The following is a 23,422-nucleotide window of genomic DNA, read 5'->3' on the forward strand; positions in this document are numbered from 1 at the left end:
CCATAACACATGTTTATTTCTCATTAAAAATATTTTTAAAATGTCATAGATTAACATTTTTCTTATCCCATAACTCAGTGGTTAGTTGTTTTGGAAAATATTAACAGATGTTTCAATAAAATGTTAACACTTTCAATACAAGCTCATAATTGATACGTACCCCTATATACATTTCTGGAGATTGCAAAATAAGTCCCAGGCTGACTAACCAATCGACTTACCCACTCCACCTCCTTCCCCCTAAACCCAACCAATAGTGTTTTCAAAGGCACCGATTGACTTATTTTTTGCCTTTTGTTTAACCTGCTTTCTGGAACAGTTATTAGCCAGACTTGAAACCCGTCATCGAGGTCAACTCCTCTCTGCATCACAAGTCCGCCGACATACATGGCGAGCCACTGGGCAAACTGTTAACATGGAGGTAAGCGGTCAGCTGGTAAGCGCGAAAAGAAACAGAAGCCATTGGCAGCATCATTATGGCATTCATTTTAAAGACAAAATGCAGTCATACAGAGCTCTGGCTACATAATTTGTGCTCTCCAGAAATGTCTGATTGTATGTGTTTGTGAATAGCACAAGTGAGAGAAATTTGAGATCTGAAAAAGCGTACACAGCGGCCTCTGGTGGATTCGCGAAAACAAAAATTGCAAAAAACATAGCTACTGGGATGTATTTGGCACTCTCCAGAAATGTATATAGAGGTACATTTTCAGAATGAGTCTGGGTTGAATGTATACGGGGTACGTTTTCACAATGAGCCTGTGTTGTATACTTTTTATATGAATTTATGCTTTGAGATTTTACTGCAACGCTGGAATTTCTCATATCTGACAACCAAAACAACATACTATAAATATGTTGTCACAGAACAAGAATTCGTGAATACTGAATTCAATATTGAGAAAAAAAAAATTCAAATAAAACCTTGTTGATGAATGGCAGTATACAGGACTCTGTGCTGCATCAAGATATTGAGTGGCATTACCAACTACTAGCCTGGCATGCATAATACAGCCCTTTTGTCATGGATCCATGTAAACAAGGATTTTGACAATGCTGTTGTGTGTGCACAAACTTTTCAAAAATGCAAAGGAAAAACATATCCTTTTTTAGTATATCTTGACACGGAAATGTACCCTGAGAATAAAATATATATAATGCAGTCGAAGCTGCAACAGCAACATCAAATCCTCAACCCTTCATACAGCTTTTATGCTCTTCCAGCATACAGTGATAACAATGATCAGCAGATAAGTTTGACTGACCTTGCTAGAATGACTGAGTGAGCAGCATATAACAATATACAACAGCAACTGGAAAACTTTCGTGTTTTCATTTGGGGAAATAAACGACTTCTTCTAAAACTACGAATGTTGCATATCATATTTTCAGACCAATGGGGGAAAACCTAATTTGAACTTTCCATCGGTGTGCCCATGTTTGTCTATTAAAAATAAAGCGAAACAAAAAAAATTATACTGTAAGTATATTGTACAGTATATACTGTCCAAAACGTTTAGTTATATAAAAAAATGTATGTAAAAATGTATTCTATGCGCACACTGAGGCTGTATTTATTGATTAACAGTACATTAAACATTGATATTACACTTGTTTAACATTAATCAGTCTTTAGTTTCACATGATGTATCAGAAATTATTCTAAAATCTCAGCTTGATGCTGAGAAAACATACATCTTATGCTACTCAATATTTCTGTGGATGTTTTAATCTTAATTATTTAATAAAATAGAAATCTTAGGTAAACACCTTGACAGCCATGCCTTTGTTCAATTTACTTACTATATAAAAGTATTAATTTCTATCATCAATAACAAAAAAAAAAAACTTTAAATAGTAGCCCAAAACCTTTTGACATGATTAAGATCAAACAGGGGCATGTCGGACATTTTAAAAGTAGGAGTGACAGCTGAATGAGATCAAAAAGTTTACAGTTTTATTTTTAAGTTTATAATTATTAATCACTGATTTCTAAATGGTCTGTCTCTAAAAGTGAGGGGGACGTATCCGCCCCTACTCCCTGGTCCTCGGACCCCCCCACCCAGCACATTTTGTATTTCTCCCTTGCTTAACACACGCATGAGGACCGGAATTGAGAACCACTGCTTTAAAGCAAGTCACTTCACTCGCCGACCATCTTTAAAATGTTTCTCGTGCAGTATGCTTGGGAATTCTGTTAGAAATATTGAAACATCAAATTCTCCAAAACTGTTTGCCAAGCTTATGATTACATTACATATTTGGAATCACCAATAAAATTAACAACAACTGTCTCATAAATGTCATTTCTAAACGTTTGAATCAAACAAAATCAGCATTTTTTTAGGTTGCCCGTGCTAGTGCGCATGCACACTCAAAAGGAACAAGATCACAACACCAACCTCATTTATAGCTTTGTTACACGTTATCATCCTCTGGATAATGATCATCTGCTGTTCTGAAGTCATTCACAACTTGGTCTTGATGGCGAATCTCGTCAAGAAAGAACAGTGACTCTTTGTTTACAAGTTTGTGGGTTTTTCAGTAGTTGCTGTCATACAGATTCAATAGTTCACACTTAGCTGATGATTTATAATAAGCTAGTTTGGCATGCTGTCCCTGGAGAGAGGCCTGAGCCCAAGGGATCCTCGAGCCCAGGGCTCCCTCCTGATCGCAACGCGATAGGGGAGATTGAGCTCAGGTAGATCTCAAAAACTCCCCCACTGATGTGACTAAAGGTGAACTGCTTTAAAAAGGAAATACTGATGCTGGGAGCTGACTATGATGCCCATTTGGCAGTCGGTTCACATATAACCGGGGAACCCGGGAGAAACCCACGCGAACACAGGGAGAAAAAACTCCCTGCCAACTGGCCCAGGGAGGACCAGAGACAGAGGTGTTCTTGCTGGGGGGCAACAGTGTTAACCACTGGGCCGCCGTGCCACCAAATCTAGGTGAAGGGGGGAGGAGAAGAGAAGGAAGGGGGGGTGTTCTTCCAGACGAATATGGTTGTGGAATCACCTGACTGGAAGATCATGATTAGCTAATGCGGGACCGGCTGTGGTCAATCATAACGCACATGATCCTTTCGAAATTAGTTTAGAAATAAACAACATACAAAACCAAAAACCTTTTGTTGTTATGTGTAGTTTGTTTATTTAAAAGTACAGATTTCAAGCTTTATATGGATATATTTCTTAAATCTGTGAGGCAAGTATTCGCTGAGATTGCAGTGCGTTTGTTGACCACAAAAAAACTGTCGTAAAAGCACACATCTTGTCCGAGCTTCTCCCCAAGAGAAACGTCATACGTCAGTCTATATCAATAGCAATCAATGATTGGCCCCTGTACTAGTAGGCAGGGCTTCATTCTCCATATTGACGGTTACACTTTTCTCCATTCAAAATTATACGAGTGACATGTCTTGTGTACTCTGTAGTCTTTATTAATATGCACTGGATATGTTCATTTATTAAGCTAATCATACCATAATCTTCAAAAATTCAACCTAAACTGCCAATGACATCTTTCAAATACACTAAAATTTAAAGTAAAAACTACTACAGAGTTTTGAATGCATTTTTGGCCGTTTGTTGAGTCACTCATTAAAGTATTTTCCTAGACAGTAACTAAAAGAGCCAATGATTTTGCTTTTGGATGCCAAGCTGGATTGGATTTTGCCAGGGGGGAGCGATGAAACGGGATTCAAAACCATCTCCCACATGAGCACCACAGCTCAATCCATCTGGAGCACATGCTAATCACTAGACCACGGCGCCAACTAGTGCTTCCTGCTGGCACCTACGCCATCTAGCACTGGATGTGCAGGTGGAGTGAACCCGTATGCTGGCAACCCTGAAGCTTTGCCAACCGCTGGCAGCTCTACGCTAGATGTGCAAGAAAAAAAAGAGAGACTGTGTGAGTGTTGTTGTGTCTTGGTATGTCAAGCGAGTGCCAAGCTAAGGGACATCATAATTATCACAGGTTAATCATAAGTCATCCTGACAAGCCCGTGATAGCTTTATTAATTAAATGCACTATATCTTGGTGAGAGACGACAGGGAGAGAACTGATGTGCTCTGGTACTTATCTTGTCAGTCAGCGCGCCGGGTTGGGTAGACTATAGCGTGGTTCTGGGTAAATGTGAGTGCATTTGTGTGTCTGGGTGAGAGAAAGAGAGATAGATAGAGCGAGAGGAGTGCTTTAAATGAGCAATCAGGCACAGAGCCTTGCTCAGCTACAGCTGCCACCCACACAAACACACTTATGCATTTCGCACTCAAGAAAACCTCTCACTCGGGTCACATGGGGCGCAAATACCATTCGTTTTCAAATTTAGATGGAGCTCAATTAAAATGCATGCAGTCGCACACGTAACCACATTTGTAAGAGACCTAACACACACCTACCTACACACGCTTTTGCTCGTACTGTTGAGCAACTGAGATCAGCTGACAAACAAAGCCTCATTACACCCCTCTCCCATTCTCTTTTGCTCGTATTCACACACACACACTGGGCTCTTCACCTCATCCACCTATGTAGAGGGAAACAAGCCCTCCCTACTACCACTCTGGTCACCATGGCAACAGCCAATCAAGTCATGTCTCTGAAAAGGCCTGCCTGTAGAATGCCAGGAGACAAAACGCAGGAGATGGCTGAAAAAATAGACTTAAAGAGGGAGAAATTATTTAGGAGGCAAAGCTTGAGGTCAAAGGGCAAACGTAGGGCAAACCGCAGAATGTAAAAGTTCAGTTTATGGAAAGCAGGCTGATGTCTATATCTATATTTTAAATTTAGCATTACAACCGCTCATTTAGGGCGTCACGGCAGAGCAGTCGGTAAAACAATCGCCTCATAGCAAGATGGTCGCTGATTCGAGCCTCGGCTGGGTCAGTTGGCGTTTCTGTGTGAAGTTTGAATGTTCTCCCCGTGTTGGCACGGGTTTCGTCCAGGTGCTCCGGTTTCCCCCACCAGTCCAAAGACATGCGCTATACAGTAGGTGAATTGGGTACGCTAAATTGTCCGTAGTGTATGTGTGAATGAGTGTGTAGGGATGTTTCCCAGTGATGGGTTGCAACTGGAAGGGCATCTGCTGCGTAAAACATATGCTGGAGAAGTTGGTGGTTCGTTCCGCTGTGGCGAGCCTAGATTAATAAAGGAACTAAGCTGAAAATGAATGAATGAATGAATAAATGAATGAATGAACTGCTCATTTATTCAAAAACTCACACAGAAGCAATCACAAGGTAGCTGTGGTCAAGACAATTTTCTAAAGTTTAAACCGAGCACCAGAATAGGGAAGAAAGGTGATTTAAGTGAAATGGGCTTGTCAAAGGCCCAATTCCAATTGCTTCCCTTAGACCTTACATGTCTCACAACCCTCTGTTTCACGCATTCATGTAAAGGAGTAGGGGTAGGGTGAAATGCCAGATTTCAAACTACAATTTTTCCATCAAGCCAACATCTTAACCAACGTCATATTGATATCTAATACTAACATTTATTCGTTAGGTATGGCGACCAAAATCCAACGTCTGGTAGACGTCATAGTGATAACGTCCACACAAGGTCAGGCTGCCACATCATTTGCTGTTGATATTTGGTTGATTTTAGGTTAGACACTGACATCAGCCAGGGGTCTGTTCTCCGTACCTCGCTTAAATGATCTAAAGCGATTTGACATATCCTGGATATGTAGCTTTTAGCACTAGTTTTACCAGGAAGACCTAATGTCACGTCACTTGACACAATGCAGTTCCAACCAATAGCCATGAGACAAAAGGAATACCTAATACCACAATACTCATCACAACTAGTTCCAACTAATAGCCACAAGATAAAAGCAATACATAAGCTGTCCATTCATTTAATTCATTTGGTTGCAGGTACCAGATGTTTACAACGCAGATGTTCACCCACCATGCTCCCCACCACCACCAGGTTGGCCCTGTCCAGTGGGAAGGGTCCGCTCCTGCCTTAGTCCTCGGCAGTCATAGCTGGATCTAAAAGCTTCCAAACCAAGCTACGGACCGGGCCTTCTCCAAATAAATCCTATGTTTTGTAAATGATACTATTGTCAAATAATACTCATCAATAAATGTAATTCAATATCATAATTATCTCCCTGGTCTTCCTGGTAGAACTTTTAATCTTGATAACTGATCTCTGGCTAATTTGGTTCATCAGATGAAAATGTCTGGATGAACTGATCTGAGATCGCTGCGTGTGTTGTGAAGGACAGATCTATCGATTCTCGAAATCATGATCAGCAATGCAATGATTGGCTGATGGCACAGCAGCGTAATGACATCATCTGATTAATATTCAATTATCTGTGTGAGCAAAAATTACATAAAATTCGTAGTAAACAGTTTGTTAAATATAATACGCAATAACTTTCTACCTTTGTTGTGGGCTGCAGGCTTTACGCTTTCATGTCAAGATCATTTATCAATTTATTTCGTTTCACATTTAGAGAGGATTTTCTTTATTATAGTAGCCTAGGCCTATTCAAGTTTCTTAATCGGGGTAAGGAATAACTGGCTGTTTCAATTAATTTTGCATTTTAATAAAAGCATTTTGATATCAGTAAAGGTTTCTGCAACTTTTGTGAAGCATCAAATCACAGGTCATACTAGCTGTCAAAACATGTGCATGACTGCATAAAATATTCCTTTAAAAAATGTCTATTCCCATACACAAACTGTACTAATGCTGGGTCTGTACCTTAAAATACTACGTGTTTGTATCAAAAAAGTCCATATTAATAAACGTTCTCTTTAAACCCCTTGGGGAGAACCACTCTGAACTTTTATATATATAATTATATATAATTTTATTATTTAAATTTTTGTTTGAGACGTTAACCATTTACTATTTTCCCAAGTGTATATAACTACTCCAGTAAAAAATATCAGAATTTGCTACATGCGATCTAATCCTGTTTATATGAAATAAGCCTGCTCCCGAGCAGGTTTGAGCTACCAGAACAGTTGCCATGACAACAACTCTCAAATGAGTTTTGAAGAATGAAACAATCCTGGATCGTGTCAAATTGTCAACAACCAAATCCAGCTAATTGTGTAATCCACGTACGAAGAACGAACCCCTGATGTTGGTTTCTGACGTCAACCCAATTCTCATTTCCAAGCAAAATGCAACATCCCCACAACGTTGTGGTACGTCAATCTGATGTCATGTCGATGTGCTGTGCCTGCTGGGCAAGCATCTTTATTACCACATTCATAATGATGAAAATAAAAAATTGTATATTCACTATTAAAAGTGCCTTTTGAAAACCACTGCATGATAGTCTCTCGACATATTTTTAACTCTTATTCCTGAAGAATTGACAGAATACCATTAAAAAAACTGTCTAGTGATATTTCATTAGCTTTTTACAGCTAGTCTGGTACAGGTCCAAACTAAAAGCTCTAGCCTAATATGTTATTATGATTCATTACATCCATAAATATCACTTGTTTTCTCCTTCAATATAATGCACATGTTTAGGCACGTTTAATGTCCACCAAACAAAATTTGCGAGCCAGATTGCTTAAACATTATGTACAAGTAATAGTAAAAGCGAATCTAAAAAGGAAAGAGCAGCATCTGTTAAATTGTATGAAAATGGCAAGATTTCAGCTCATTACTCGACCTAGTCGATATTTTGTTCCATCAATAATTTCCCCAGTCATGAAGTTTTACCCTCCTCAAAATTGTGGTTCTTTCTCAGTTCATGAGCCATGCGTGGTTACCTCAGACTTGTGAAATTCATCTCAGGTGTGCATTTTTCACCGGGTTATTTGAAGGCGAGAGGCTGCGGTATTGAGGTGCTTATACTTTCAGCTGCCGCCACCGCTCTGCCGACGCTGACTGAATAACTGGAGAGGAAGTGCATCCTTTTGCCTTCTTTTCTCCTGTTTGCCATGCAGTGTGTTTTTCAGCAGCGAGCAAGAGGTCTTGTTGTCTGGCCAGAGCTGTCTTCAGATGAGTGAAGAGAGGCACTGTGGCATCATGGTGGGACTCCTGAGAGGCTTTTATTAAATAAAAAAACAAATAAAAAGAAGAGATGAAAAGGAGAGGTGTCGGGGTAGGAATGGTGAAGTCTATGGGGCATGAACTATATAAAAGTGTGATATTCTCAACGGGAATGAGGAATGCTAAGGTCAGGTTGAGTGACACGAGGTCAGGAGGTCATCGGGACCTGAAGGACATCTGATACGTACAAGACTAGTTTCCCCAAGAGTGAGGTGTAATGCAAGATTTATGACTGCGGTGACGAGGCATAATAAACATTGCATGCGCTCAGTCACGTGCTGCCAGTATTGCGGCACTGTCATGCCCTTCCTCACCTGCTCCTGCTGTGAGCCTGGACGTGGCCAGCAATAGAGTTTGGCAGTAAGCCATTATTTTAGGAAAAGATGATTTGGAGAGGAAAGTACATTCAAGTCAGCAAGTCTTTTGGAAGGGGAGGACTGATTCTGAATGAAGGATTCAAATTGTTAAAATTTTGCAATCTTGCTTAGATTTGTTTTCCAAAGCAGCATTCTAAAAGCAGCACAAACTAAAAAGTATTAATACAAGTACTGGGCAATATGAAAAAATTCTTTAATTCATTCATTTTATTTTCGGCTCAGTCACTTTATTAATCTGGGCTCGCCACAGCTGAGTGAACCGCCAACTTATTTAGCATATGTTTTACAAAGCGGATGCCCCTCCAGCTGCAACCTATCACTGGAAAACATCCATACACATTCATTCACACACATACACTGCAGACAATTTTAGTTTACCAAATTCACCTGTCCCACATGTCTTTGGACTTGTGGGGGAAACCGGAGCACCCGAAGGAAACCCACGTAAAGACGGGGAGAACATGCAAACTCCACACAGAAATGCCAACTGACCCAGCCGTTGCTCTAACCAGAGACCTTCTCGCTGTAAGGTGATTGTGCTACCCACTGCACCACCGTGACGCCCTATGGAGTAAATGATTAAATTAAATTATAAACTGTATACAATATCTACTGTATTTTTGATTAAACAATTTAAACTTTTGACCAGTAGTGTTTATATATTAGTTGAGTAAGTGCAATGTAACAGAGATATATTTCAGGACATTTTTAAATGAAATAGTTTTAATAACTAATAATAATTATTTCTAAAAAACTACTTTTGTTGTTATCACAATTATGACACTACCTAATATTTATCTAGGTAATTTGCAAGATATTAGTAATCAGCTTAAAGTGGAATTTTAAGGCTTAGGGCAAGTTCGTTTTATTACGCACATTTTTGGATAACTGGTTTGTATTATATATATATATATATATATATATATATATATATATATATATATATATATATACACACACACACACACACACATACATATACATAAATATATATATCTATATATATATATATATATATATATATATATATATATATATATATATATATATATATATATATATATATATATATATATATATATACACTGTTTAAATGATATCATTTGTGTTGTATTGAGGTGTCAAGGCCCTTATATATATACACACACACACACACACACATACATATACATAAATATATATATATTTACAGTGTATATATATAGTATATATACAGTGTATATATATATATATATATATATATATATATATATATATATACACTGTATAAATGATATCATTTGTGTTGTATTGAGGTGTCAAGGCCCTTATATATATATACACACACACACACATACATATACATAAATATATATATATATATATATATATATATATATATATATATATATATATATATATATATATATATATATATATATATACACTGTATAAATGATATCATTTGTGTTGTATTGAGGTGTCAAGGCCCTAAATACAAGTCACAAATTTTTAATCTGCCCTCTCATAGGTCAGAGTGCCACTGTTTATGTTTGGAGATCCTGGTTATATCAGTCATCCATCAAGATGGATAAAACAACAGATGTGTAACTTGAAATGTTCAGTTAGACATTTCACTTTTTCTTTTCACCAGGTTAATCCAGCAAAACAAACACGGCTTTTCACAAAATGTTTATAACAACTCATCATTCATTATGTAAAGCCTGGTTTGTCACCCATTGGGTTAGATTACTTTCTCATTAAACCAAGAACAAGACAAGATCAAGACTTTGATGAAGATTAAACAAAGATAACACCAAGGACAAGGTAGGGTGAAACCAAGGTAAGACAAAGACGAGTAGTTGTCAGATTCGGTTGAAGGATCCACATTGCACACTGCCTAAACATTTTCACATTAATAAGAAATTAAATCTAGTAGCTATAAATTTGAACCACTAAGATCAAAATACATCTTTGCATTGCTCACACTAATTCACTAATCAGACAATTACTAAGCCACTATAAAAACCATAGGTTCCATATAATAGCCATCTTCGTTTTGAAGAATCCCCCCTACCACCCCTACTCCTCCTCCTTTCCTAGATGGGTGGCACGGTGGCCCAGTGGTTAGCACTGCTGCCTCACAGCAAGAACGTCACTGGTTCTAGTCCTTACCAAGCCAGCCGACGTTTCTGCGCGGAGTTTACACGTTCTCTCCGTGCTCATATGGGTTTCCCCCGGGTTCCTTGGTTTCCTCCCACCGTCCAAAAACATGCAACTTAAGTTAATTGACTCATCCAAATCAGCACCATAGACATGCTCCTAGTAAGTACTTATCTCTTAAGAGCAATCACTATCTGTTCATTAGCTACCACAGCAGGGGAGTTCTCAAGATCTACCTGAGCTCAAACTCCCCTCTCGCCTTGCAATCGGGAGGGAGTCCCAGGCTCGAAGATCTTATGAGCTCAGGGCTCTCTACTGGGACAGCATGCCAAACAAGCTTTATGATCAATCATCAGCTAAGTGTGAACTCTTGAATGATGGTAAATTACATTATAATAAAAAACAGAAGTATATTTTGCAATTATATCTTGATGGGCATTCCTTTTGATTTTGGGTATTCAATGCTGCAATTTGTCAGCTGTTTAAGTTGCTTCTCAGTGAACCAGTGCTCTGTGCTGAGTTGATGCTGATCTAAAAGTATGTGAAGACTCAACAAATGGTAATAATAAACATTTTCAAAGCAATGTAATACTTTTGAAAATCACGATTGCAATATATTTATATCCATGTCTAATATCCGGTGACCATAAAGAAATTAATTTTTTATAAATTGTTAAAATATTGGTGTCTGTGATCAGCAAGTCTGCGAGACTGTTGTGTACACCATGATTTTATATAAAATTCATTTTAATGTGAGATATGAATAAAAAGTGGTCATAAACAAATATTTTCTCAATTCAAATGAGTGGCTTGGACTTGGAAACAGTATTTGATATGTCACAACTTAACAAGTGGATACGCAGCTGATTCAGTGGTTGCCTAGTGACATAAAGGGCAGCCCACTTCTTTTTTTAAAACCACACAAAAAAAAAATGCCACAAAAAATCATTTAAAGGGCACCTATTTTACCCCTTTTTCACGATTTAATATAAGTCTTTTGTGTCTCCAGAATGTGTCTGTAAAGTTTCAGCTCAAAACACCCACCAGATTATTATTTATACCTTTCAGAACTTTGGAATTTTCAGCTCTGAACACAATGTAGCTGTGTTTGTTGCCTGTGCCTTTAATGCTAGTTCTCCTCGCCCACTGTTCCCACGTGCCTGTCAGAGTGTGCCTCAATCTCCGCTTCGGCTGCGCCAGATAAACAGCACAGTGACAGACATGAAGGAAGAAGATCTCACATAAAGTTTGTGAGAAATACTACAGTAAGAACTTTACCAATGATTATTTGATGTATTTGGTGGTAGAAGTGTGACTTTTCTTCCTTTCCTTCGCCCGTTCTTTCGTTTATTTTCCTATTTTGTTACTGATGACTGCTTTGCAGCTTTCAGCATTGAATTAAATGATTTATTCTAATCTTACGTTTATGCTTTGTAGCAGAAATATTACTTGTTTATTAAATTGACATGCATATAAAAACAATAGTGCAAAATGTATATTTCTTACTGCAATGCTTCATTTTTGTTTGATGCAAACCATAGATTTATTTGTCATAATGTAACAGTAGGACTTTTTATAGCAGATAACTCACATTCAAGCACATTCAAGGCAGCATGTGATAATGAGAAATGTAATTAATTTTTAATATTACTGTCATCATTAATATTTTATAATTATTAGACATTAATAATATTATTAGACAGAATTATTGCACAAATATCAATAAGTCATTAGAATTAGTTAGATAGTTGTTTCGGGTTTTTGTTAGTCCTGATTGATGATGTTTTCAAATACAATAAATCCGTTAACATACAATTTTTGGTGGTGCTCATTCATTTTTGCTGGGTGCTCCTAAATTTTTGAAGTTGGGAGCACCGGTACTACCAAGTAAAAACGTTAATTTCAAGCCCTGTAATAGACAAATACTATTTTTTATTTATTCTTATTTTTATTTTATTTATTCTTTGTTCTGTCATTTATTTCTTGTGTAAAATATAAGGAGTTTTCACATGATTTTCTAAACTAGTAGTGTTTTGAAATTAATGAATGCATAATAATCGTGAAACTGTGATTATTTCTCAGACTATAATTGTACAACCAAAATCTTTGATCTCTGCATCCCTAGCTGTGGTGATAAAATAAAGACAGTAATATCGCTGTATTTCATTACAAGCATAATCTGTTTAAAAAAGTTTTAAACTTGTTAAACTAATTCTTGATCACATCTGATGATGATTGATGATTACAGAGAGCTGAACATGGGGGTACTCCAGAAATCAGGTTATGTGACATACCTGGGTATGTTTAATAGTAAGTGGATAACCTCAGCTTTGGTTCCAATAACGGAGGTAACTTTTGGGGTATGTTAAATAGCCATAGCAACTTAGTCTCTGAAGATAACCTGCACTGGAGCAGGTTATGTTCCAGAATTTGTCTGTTTCAGAGAGTTTACTGAGCGTTGCGTGCTCTTGATGAGAATTTTGATGAATGTGGAAGCACAGATATAAGGGTTTTTTCATCTTGAGAGGGTTATAAGTGCATAGGTTTTCTTCATATCCAAATGGATATTTAAATGAGCGTTGTCGTTTTTTAAAAGAATCGTTTATGTATTTAAAAACCTTTGAAAAAAATAACTCTTTGCTCTTGCTCTTTGTTTTTGCGTCAGGGCATTTTACTGTACAATGTGGCAATAGTGTGTAGAACTATCTGTACAGTATGCCTGGCACTGAACTGTTTTATACACTTGTACAGTTCCTCGGCCATAAACCTCTGCATATCATTACCATCCTTACACATTTGTTTCAGAGCGAGACAATAGCATAGTGGTCAGTGCGCCATTAAAAAAACAACGGTGCTCACAGCGTGGAGGATTTTTTTCTCTTTCTCTCTCTTTGTGGTTTAAGGTCAAGTAATTCAACTACTGATTAGCCTTTATTAAGGGACAGAGCTGGTCCTCAGAGTTTTTACGTGGCCCACAGCAGTTAGACCGGCCTCAGCCTCCTGTCAGAAAGCTACATAACAGAAAGAACGTTCTAGAGTGTTTAATACATGGCTCCAGTAATCAAATATGAACTTTTAAGAGAATGTTTCTGTGTTTAATTTTGACTTTGGACAGAGTTCTTCTAGTTCCAGAAGGATTACAATTTATATAAGCCTTATATACTAGTCAATACACATTATTATTATTATAGCAAGAAATTAATGGCAGGAAAATTAAATGCATGAATGGTTACACAACATACTCAAAAAGGATGTTAAAGTTACATTGAATTTTTTCATTGCAATAAAAGGGAAGGTGGCATGTGTAATTTAATGAACTAATGAATTCTCTTATTATTCATTTTTTCTTTTTATCTATTTTTTGTCTTATATTTCTTTCTTACTTTGATGCCGATTTGTATTGCTTTTTCTTTAAAATTGGCCTTAATTCCTCATCCGCCAGCATTAAAAACTCCAACTCCACCTCTGTAAAGTGCGTTGCCCTTTTTTTCACCGTGACTTTCTATGGTGACTCGTGAATTCGGTGATCTACTGAAAATGCCTTCAGGTATGCACAGTGCACGCGTATTAACCTGTGGTTCTCTTCAGGAGGTTGATTTAACTAACTTTTACCAGCTGTTTTAGAACCGACATTCTCACGGTAAGCAGGTTTTGGGTTAATCAACCGAGAGTTCAGGGTTTAGCAGATGGGAAATTAACCCAGCTTTCTGGAACACCCCCCAGATCTTTTAATCTCAGTTACTTTGAGCATGACTTGCCTTGTTGAAATGATTAAACGTGTTACTACGGAGACATGTTAATACGCAGCTGTCAATCAATTCGGTGGGCGGGGAAACTACACTCCTACATCATGTTGCATTCTGCCTCAAAATGGGAGGGATTTGTATTCTATTTAAATGTCAGAAGAAAAAAAAAGAAAAGAAAAAAAGAGACTGTGAAAAAAAAAATATGACTGTGGACACTATACCTACGCACAGTTCTGTACAAACAGCTTCCAAAAGAAGATTTTCATCATAGGTGCCCTTTAAATAATCTTTGTGGTCTCTGATGACGCATCGATAAAGATTTTTTAGGTGCTTTGCACCCTGCATGACCTTGTGCAAATTTCTATTTCTGCTGTTTTGTCTCTAAATGTATTCATGATTATGCCTAATTATGCCATTTTTATCATTTTGTTTTTTTGATTATCAATAAAAAACTGAGATTCTGCAAATTAAACAAGCCTTTATGTACGATTGAGTTCCAGAACATGAGTCTTGGTTGTGAAGTAGATGCAGACAGTTGAACTTTGCTTGGAGGTAACACTCAAATTCAATAAAAGGCCCAAATCTGCTTTCTTCCATGTCACTTGAGAGATTATCTGGGGTAATCTTGAAAATGAGATGGTATCCAGCCGGCACAACGACACAAACATGCTCAGTTGACCTTAAAGCCACATTGTGAAACAACTTTAAAGGCAACAATCGTTTGTCGGAGCTCTTGGAGTGACCGTGGGGTCCTAACAGCCCTGTGTTACCAGGCAGTTGCTACGGAGACAGGAATTTGAGGCAGAGAACTAGGATGAGGTGTGAGATGGAAAGAGAGATGAAGTAACAGAAAAGAGAGGGAGGCTTAGTGAAAATTAATAAGCAGACTATGCATTGCAGGAAGGGTACTGAAAGGTTTCACATATGGTTTCTATCGAGGTATTGCTCATACGACAGTTCTAATGAACAAGACCTCTCAGTCATTTCTGTCTCTTAAGAACCTGTAAAAACAAATGGTCTTTAAACACACATATAATCAGTTACGCTTCCATACGGCCGTGTACAGATTCGCAATCATCAGCCCATAATACAAACATTCATGCTGTTTTGATTGACCATCTGTGTGGAAATATGCTCTCTTTAGGATTCTTTTGGGTTAGTAACTGAGAACTGGTTCCTCTTCTGAACAGTAGGGGATCTGAATGATTTTCGTGACATTAAAAGCCCTTGAATGCCTGTTCTTTTGCAAGTGTGAAAAGATGGTAAAACACTGTGACAGTGTTTACTGCGCTGCTACTGAATCTACAGCGTCACGGCGAAAGAAATGATGGGTTGTGAGCTTGCAGTCTGGATTTAATCTGCTGAGAGAGAAAGACTGCGTGAAGTGAAATAATAAAAGGGCAATAAACAGGCTCTATACTTTTCTATTGCATTCTCATTGCTGCATGCAGCAGCAAACAAATGCTGAGATGATTTTAAAAGTCTCTTTTAAAGCCTGTCCTTAAAAAAAGTTTATTCTAAATCGATACATTAAAAACTTTTCATAAGATTTGTTCATTATTAAGGAACTGATAAATTAATAGGAACTGTATTTACATGATGGGAGGCACTTTGTAGAAGTTCCCCTAAAAATGACTGAAGCAAATCACTTCATAACTTAAAGTTGTTTTATAAACCCAGCAGACACACAATGTCATAAGACGTTAATATTAGGTTACATTTAGGTTGCCAGCATCTAAGGACAATGTTATTTTGACGACCAATAACAACGTAAAAATGATGTTGATATTTTGTTGATTTTAAGCTGTGTTTAAATGTGACCAAAATTCAACGTCGAGCCAACATCTTAAACCAACGTCATATTAACGTCAATTGCTGACATTTATTCGACAGGTATGGCAACCAAAATCCAACGTCTGATAGACATCATATTGGTAACGTCCACACAACCTCAAACTGTAACAACATTAGACACTGATATTTAGTTTTGTTTTTAGGTTGCGTTACAAAGTAACCAAAATGCAATGTCTGTATGACGTTTGACATTTACATCAGCCTGACGTTGGGTTCTGACGTCAACCCAATTTTCACTTCCAAACAAAATGCAACATTCCACGACGTTGGGGTACAACATCAATCTGACGTCATGTTAGGGCTGGGCGTTAAAATCTGTATCGATATTTATTGACCGAACACCATTGTCAATATCGATAAAAAAAGATTCGGTAAGAAGTTTCGGTATGAAGGCTATAGTTTTATTAAAATGTGGCTGCTGAGCGCGCACCTTGGAAGCGATGCCAATAAGCTTACGCCGTAAGATTGTCATTTTCCAATGGAGGCACGTGACTGGCACATGTTGTGCAAGCGGGTGACATACACAAGCGCACACATTTTCCAGCCCCACCTAGTTGAAAGCTAATATTCCTAAATGTTCCCAAAAGTTTTCGCCAAAATAGCTAAACTGTTTCTGCATTTTTTGTGTAGTGCTTAAAAAATGTCTCTGTCAATGTTTTCAAACAATTATATTTGATTTGCAAAAGTCTAACAAGTGGCAATTTCACATCCGTGTCACATCCATAACGGAGAGATGTCACATCCATAAAACAGAATTTCTACAAAGTATGTTGTACACTGTAAAGCCGCAGACTTTTTTTCATCACATAAATAACGCGTGTTTATTTTCCTCATTTAAAATATAAAACATGTTTTCAGATTGATATTTTTCTGATCCCATAACTCTGTTAGTAGTTTTTGAAAATAAAAAAAAGATATTTCAATATAAGGTTTTGAGATTTTACTGCAAACAGTGTTGCCATATTGGGCGGGTTTGAATTTTTTTATTGCGGGTAAAAAAGGACATAGGCGGGTAGTGAAATTTTGGGTGGTTTTGCAACACATGATTTTGGCTACTGTCGCACCCCCTACAATAGATTACAGTTTTTAATTTAAAACTTTAACAGATTACTTTTGTTTTTTCTAATAATATATGATATACCGGTTGATAAAAATTTGTATTTTAAAAATAATATTTATTCATATTTCTTTATTCTAAATCTTTAGGAAATATTATTGGTGCATCAAAAGGTGTTATGATTATCACCCAACAAGCTAAGCTAACTAAAAATAGTGCTTAAAATGTCACTAAAATAGTAATTAAATAAAAATAGTCAAATGAAAGCTGTAATTGTCACTAAAATAGTAATTAGCAGTAAATAAATCTCACAATTAAATAAGAAATGAGACGAATAACTGCAATTTTTGAGACAAAAGAACCACCTCTTTCACCAGGCTGACTACAGGCCTGTAAAACATGTTATTAATGGTCTGTTTACAATGAATATGTACATTTTTACAGTTATTTACTTCGGTAATTGCATGGTTGATAGAATTGTCATGTTCTCTTTTTTTTTTTTTTTTATTGAAAATGCTTATTGTTCACTTTAAGAACATTTTACACTGGAAAGGCATCCCAAATTTTGTATGAATATAGGCTACTTTGGCACTTCAAAAAGTGTGGCCATTTTGTAATACTGTCGTGTGTAAAACGTCTTTACCTGCTGTACCGTCGTTCAGAAGCTGCGCGTGAGCAACACAGTTCGCCTTCATTGATGATGACGGAACAAATTTCCCAGTTTGGCTTCCTAAAGGTAAAGATCCTCACTTCAACCTATTGTTCCCTGTCATATTACCTTGTTATTAGAAAAGGGAATGAAAACGATACTGTGAGTGAACTGTCTGCATAAAACAGAATCGCTAACTTGTTGACTTGCTTCTTTTGTATTGGAGTATGCTATTGGCGGGAGTAGGCACGCACGTGCTGTAATCAAATGTCAGTCATTAGGCTGCGTTTTTAATGGTTGCCAAAACTACAAATAGGTTTTATGACAGACTTACCTCAGCTCAGCTATTCCTTTATCTTTTCTTTAGATTAAAGGAGTGGAGGAAACACGGTGGCTCAGTGGTTAGCACTGTTGCCTCACAGCAAAAAAGTTGCTGGTTCGAGTCCCGGCTGGATAAGTTGGTATTGTTGTGTGGAGTTTGCGTGTTCTTCCCGTTCTCGCGTGGGTTTTCTCCTCAATAAATAGCCAAAAGTGCAAATGCAATACTTAGTAGGCCTAATAAAATATAAATTCAGAACTCAAAACAATTAGCATTGTACAATGCAAAGATTTATCCAACTAATAAAATCAATAAGCAAATAATATACTAAAAATATATATCAATATTTAAAAAAAAACATGAAAAATGGAAGCAACAAATACTGGCTTAATGTTACAAAAACACTAACTTTTTGATTCCCTATCTTCCCTGTTCCTTCCTTTGACTTTTTTTCTAATTGGTGTCTAGATTTTTGAGATGCAAGTTTCAGAGCTTATATTAAACTTGGAATAATTCAATTAGGGTTTACTCTTATAAACATGGAAAAATACAGTGTGGAAAATATGTCAGTATAAGACGCTTTCAGTAAAATGTGCTTTAGACTAAGTTTAAGCTTCATTTTTAAAAGTGGGCAAAGATCAAATATTTCAGACTAAGTTTATTAATCTGTAATTGCCTATTTTCAATAAATGTGCTTTAACATCATGATTATTACCACTTAAAAGCAATGCTAAAAATAATCATCTGCTCATCTCTTCTTATTGTCATTTTCCCCTCCCCTTTTTCTGCGCCTGAAGAATAGATTAGTTTCATTGTTGCGGTCTAATTTCCAAAACAAAAAATCAGGTATGGGGCAGGCAATAAAGCAAAGGCCATGGCTGTGTCTGTGCACGGATTTGTGTTGTTGTGGTGACCAGATTACCTTGGAGGAACAAACTCGAACCGCAAGAACACAGAATGCACATGAGAAATTAGATTCTGCGAGATTCCTGTTAATGATCAAAATTTTAACGTTCATAAAATAATTGTTTTATATACATACTTTTTCTTTATAAGTGAATATATAAACATGGTAACACTTTATTTTGATGTCCATTTGGGTATTTGTAGACTGTGTGCTTAATATCTGTTGATACTGCTCCTTCAACAGACATTTAACTGACAATAAGAAACTTTACAAGTACATGTCAACTTACACTAGCCCCAAACCAAAGTCCCTTTAAGGCAAGTTATTTCACTTGGCGGCCATCTTGAAACACCTCTCGGGCAGGATGTTCGGGCATTATGTCTGAATGGGGAAACATCAAATTCTCCAAAACTGCTTGCCAAGCTTATCACTGAAATTCATATTAGGAGTCACAAATAATATTAAACAACAACTGTCTATTTAGTTTCATTTCGAAATGTCCAAATCACACAAAACCTGCAGAAACTCAGGTCTGGTCCGAGCCTGTCCCCCAGAGTATCGTCAGTCTATAGCGATCAATGATTGGTACGAGAAGTGTACGAGAAGGTGGGTTTTATTCGCCATATATCAATCTATGATTGGCTCCTGTACTAGTGGGCGGGGCTTTATTCACCATATTGACAGTTACACTTCTCCCCATTCAAAAAGATGCGAGTGACACGTCTTGTGTATTCTACAGTCTTTGCCCAAACCAAAGAACTCAGAATGACCAAGAGGCGACACTCAATAGAAGTTCCATTGCAACAGCAGTGCCCAGCAACAGCCTCAGATTCCGCCATTTTGGAATGAAAGCGGTCGGCTGTCCATTGGATCTTATTGCTGTCACGATGGCAAGCAGCTGCTTTGTTTTTTATTTATTTATTTAAAAAGTGCATTAAAGCTGAGATACAACCTGAAAGACAACAATACAACACTTACGATCACAATCATCAGCACTTTTAATAGTTTATTTTACAGACTTATAATATGCTGTTGTTCTGTTGGAATTGTCATTCCAAAATGGCCGCCGCACCATCTAGTGGCTGTTACCCAAATTGCACTAGAATGTCGCCTCTTGGTGATTCTATGCTCTTTGCCCAAACCTAACCCCAATCAGTCTACTTATAATCTAATGAGAATTAGTTGGCATGTAGATGCAATGTAACTTAAATTCAACAAAATAACGTGACCATAAATATGTATGCGCTAAAGCACTGTCAACGAAGATAATTTGTACAATGCAAATAAAAACGATTTCAGCAAGCAAGCGGCTCGGGGTTGTTTCTAGATCAGAAACAGTTGCAGCCGGAAGTTAATGAGAATTATTTATATTATTTATAAAATTTTCCATTTATTGAATTTTATTAATGTCTACCCCACACCAAACCTAAACCCAACCGTCACAGTAACATAAAAACAGTAGTTGTACCGAGTATTATTTATGCTATGAATTAAATTACCCAATAAATTGTATTTTTAACACCATCCCAAGCCCAAACCCATCACAGTACTGTAAAAATAATAATTACTGTTATACAGTTTCATAAAAATGCTGCTATATTGCTATACTAAGTGGTAGCAGCCACTTAGTTTGCTTATAGAGAGGGCCGGCTCTGGTGTGAATGAGTGTGTATGGAGGATGTTTTCCAGTACTGCGTTGCAGCTGGAAGGGCATCCGCTGTGTAAAACATATGCTGGATAAGTTGGTGGTTCATTCCATTGTGGCAACTTCTAATAAATAAAGAGACTAAGCCAAAGGAGAATGAATAAATAAACGAGCAGAGACTGACTTTGGGCTCAAATACCTCATCAATTAGAGAATAAATATTGTATACGTTATCTCCACAAGATAATACAAAACACAAGAGGCTTGAACCTCACTGCAGAAGTTTGTCGGGATCAGTGTGTTCTGGTACATCTCTAAAATCAAACACAAAAGGCTTTTTGGCATGTTATGAAAGATGTACGACCAGGCATGGATCACGGACCTCAAGTCCTCAAGGCCTTGGACTGTCAGGGCTCTCCAAACCCTCAGGCTTGAGGCTGCCAAAATAAGATGTGCAGCAGGGCTGATGGTGCATTTATAATAAGCTGACAACTATAGCTTCAGGCTTATTGGCGAATACAGTAGGAGATGACCACTAGTGCTCCTTGGCAGGCCAGCATGAGTTGGTCCTTGACTATTTTTAGCCTACTAAAACACTAACTTTTACCCACATAACACTACAACCACCAGAACCAACAAAAGCTTTTTTTTCTGAAACCATCATAGAGCTTAATAGCACTGAGTCATTGCCTCCCCCAGCCTCCCACCTGAACAGTATACTAGGCTGAAAGAGCTGCATATGTGTATGAAATTACAGCACCAAACTCAGAGTAATAATTCTCCCTTCAACACTGCAATGCACTATACTGAGCACTACATTTCATATTAATGCCCCATTCATCGTTGCCCACTCCTGGTAATGTTCTTTTTATTTTTCCATTCCCCTTTACTGTTTAATGTTGCTTGCCTCATGCTAAATGTGCACATTGGAGAACGTACATTTCGTTTAGTGTCCAATGCCGCAGAGTTGAAACAATAAACCTCGAGTTGACTTGATGATCCGATGCCAAGGCCATAGACTTTTTCCAATATAGCTAGAAAAGACATTCATTTTCACACATATCTCTACCTTAATTGACACAACTGTGAGACCTTTCAGTAAAGTGGACACTATTTCAAGCTTTTCATCTGCAGGCTGTCGAAGGCCACTTGAAAGAATGGATGCTATATTTGAACACTTTCCAAAACCGACAAGTCGTGCTATCCCTGACCTTTTGGAGTTCTTTGGATTCGAGCAGTTTCAGCTCTTCACCTATAGTCTAACATACGTCTATGAGAAGACTTTAGAATATTGTGCACTGTAAAGAAAAGGCTGTGGAACACAACAATAATAAATAAAAAAACTACAGTTAAAATCTGTAACCTGGTTAATTGTAAGCTTTCTTAATATATACGGTGAGTTAGGGTTGTCACGATACTGGAATTTGGAACCAATCGATACTGAAATGTAAAAAAACGTCCATTTCCCGCTAACATTTGAGCGCGCAACAGAAATGACTATGATTAGCCATGAAGGTCATCAGTTCACTGAACTCACCACTGTTTACTGAGTGCAAACACAAATACATGGACACTAGAGCCTTTCAAAGTCACGTCGATCAGCTGATTTGTCTTTAAGCTGACATACAAGCAATCCGCTGGTGAATCAAGGCTTTAAAATGATCCAGTGACGCTGTTTCTGTAGTTACACTCAGTAAACAGTGGTGAGTTCAGTGAACTGATGACCATCATAGCCAATCGCAGTCCTTTCTGTTGAGCACATAAACACAATGGAAAATCAGTGCTGTTTAAGAACATGCTCAAACGTTAGCAGGAAATGGATGTTTTTAAAATTTCAGTATCGATTCGCAGATGATGTTGTTGTGTTGGCCTTATTGAACATGGAACAACAGCATGCACTGGGGCGGTTTGTTGCAGAGTGTGACGCAGCTGGGAAGAGAATCAGCACCTCCAAATCTGAAGCCATGGTGCTCCACTGGAAAAAGGTGGTTTGCCATCTCCAGGTTGGAGGAATGTCCTTACCCCAGGTGGAGGAGTTCAAGTCTCTTGGCGTTGTTCACGAGTGAGGGAAGGATGGAACGTGAGAATGGCAGGCGGATTGATGCAGCGGCAGCAGTAATGTGGTCGATGTATCGGTCCGTTGTGGTAAAGAAGGAGTTGAAAGGCAAAGCTCTCGATTTACCGGTCAATCTACGTGCCTACTCTCGCCTATGGTCATTAGTTTTGGGTTAAGGCCCGAAAGGACAAGATCTCAGATATAAGCGGCCGAAATGAGTTTCCTTTGCAAGGTGGCAGGGCGCACATAGATAGGGTGAGGAGCTCGAAGTAGAGCCACTGCTCCTCCACATCGAGAGAAGACAGCTGAGGTGGCTTAGGCATCTTCTTTCGGATGCCTACCTAGGGAGGTGTTCCAGGCATGTCCCACTGGGAGGAGGCCTCGGGGAAGACTCAGGATTGCTGGAGGGACTATGTTTCTCGGCTGGCCTAGGAACGCCCCGGGATCCCCCCAGAGGAGCTGGAGGAAGTGTCTGGGAGAGGGAAGTCTGGGGTTTCTTCCTAAGATTGCTGCCCCCAAGACCCGGGAAAAGCAGATGAAAATGAATGAGTATCGATTGGTACCGCATTCAGTATCATGACAACCCTACGGTAAATAACTGTAAATTGACTTTCCCAAAATTCCCTT

This window comes from Danio aesculapii, chromosome 19, assembly GCF_903798145.1.
Source record: "Danio aesculapii chromosome 19, fDanAes4.1, whole genome shotgun sequence".
NCBI lineage: Eukaryota > Metazoa > Chordata > Actinopteri > Cypriniformes > Danionidae > Danio > Danio aesculapii.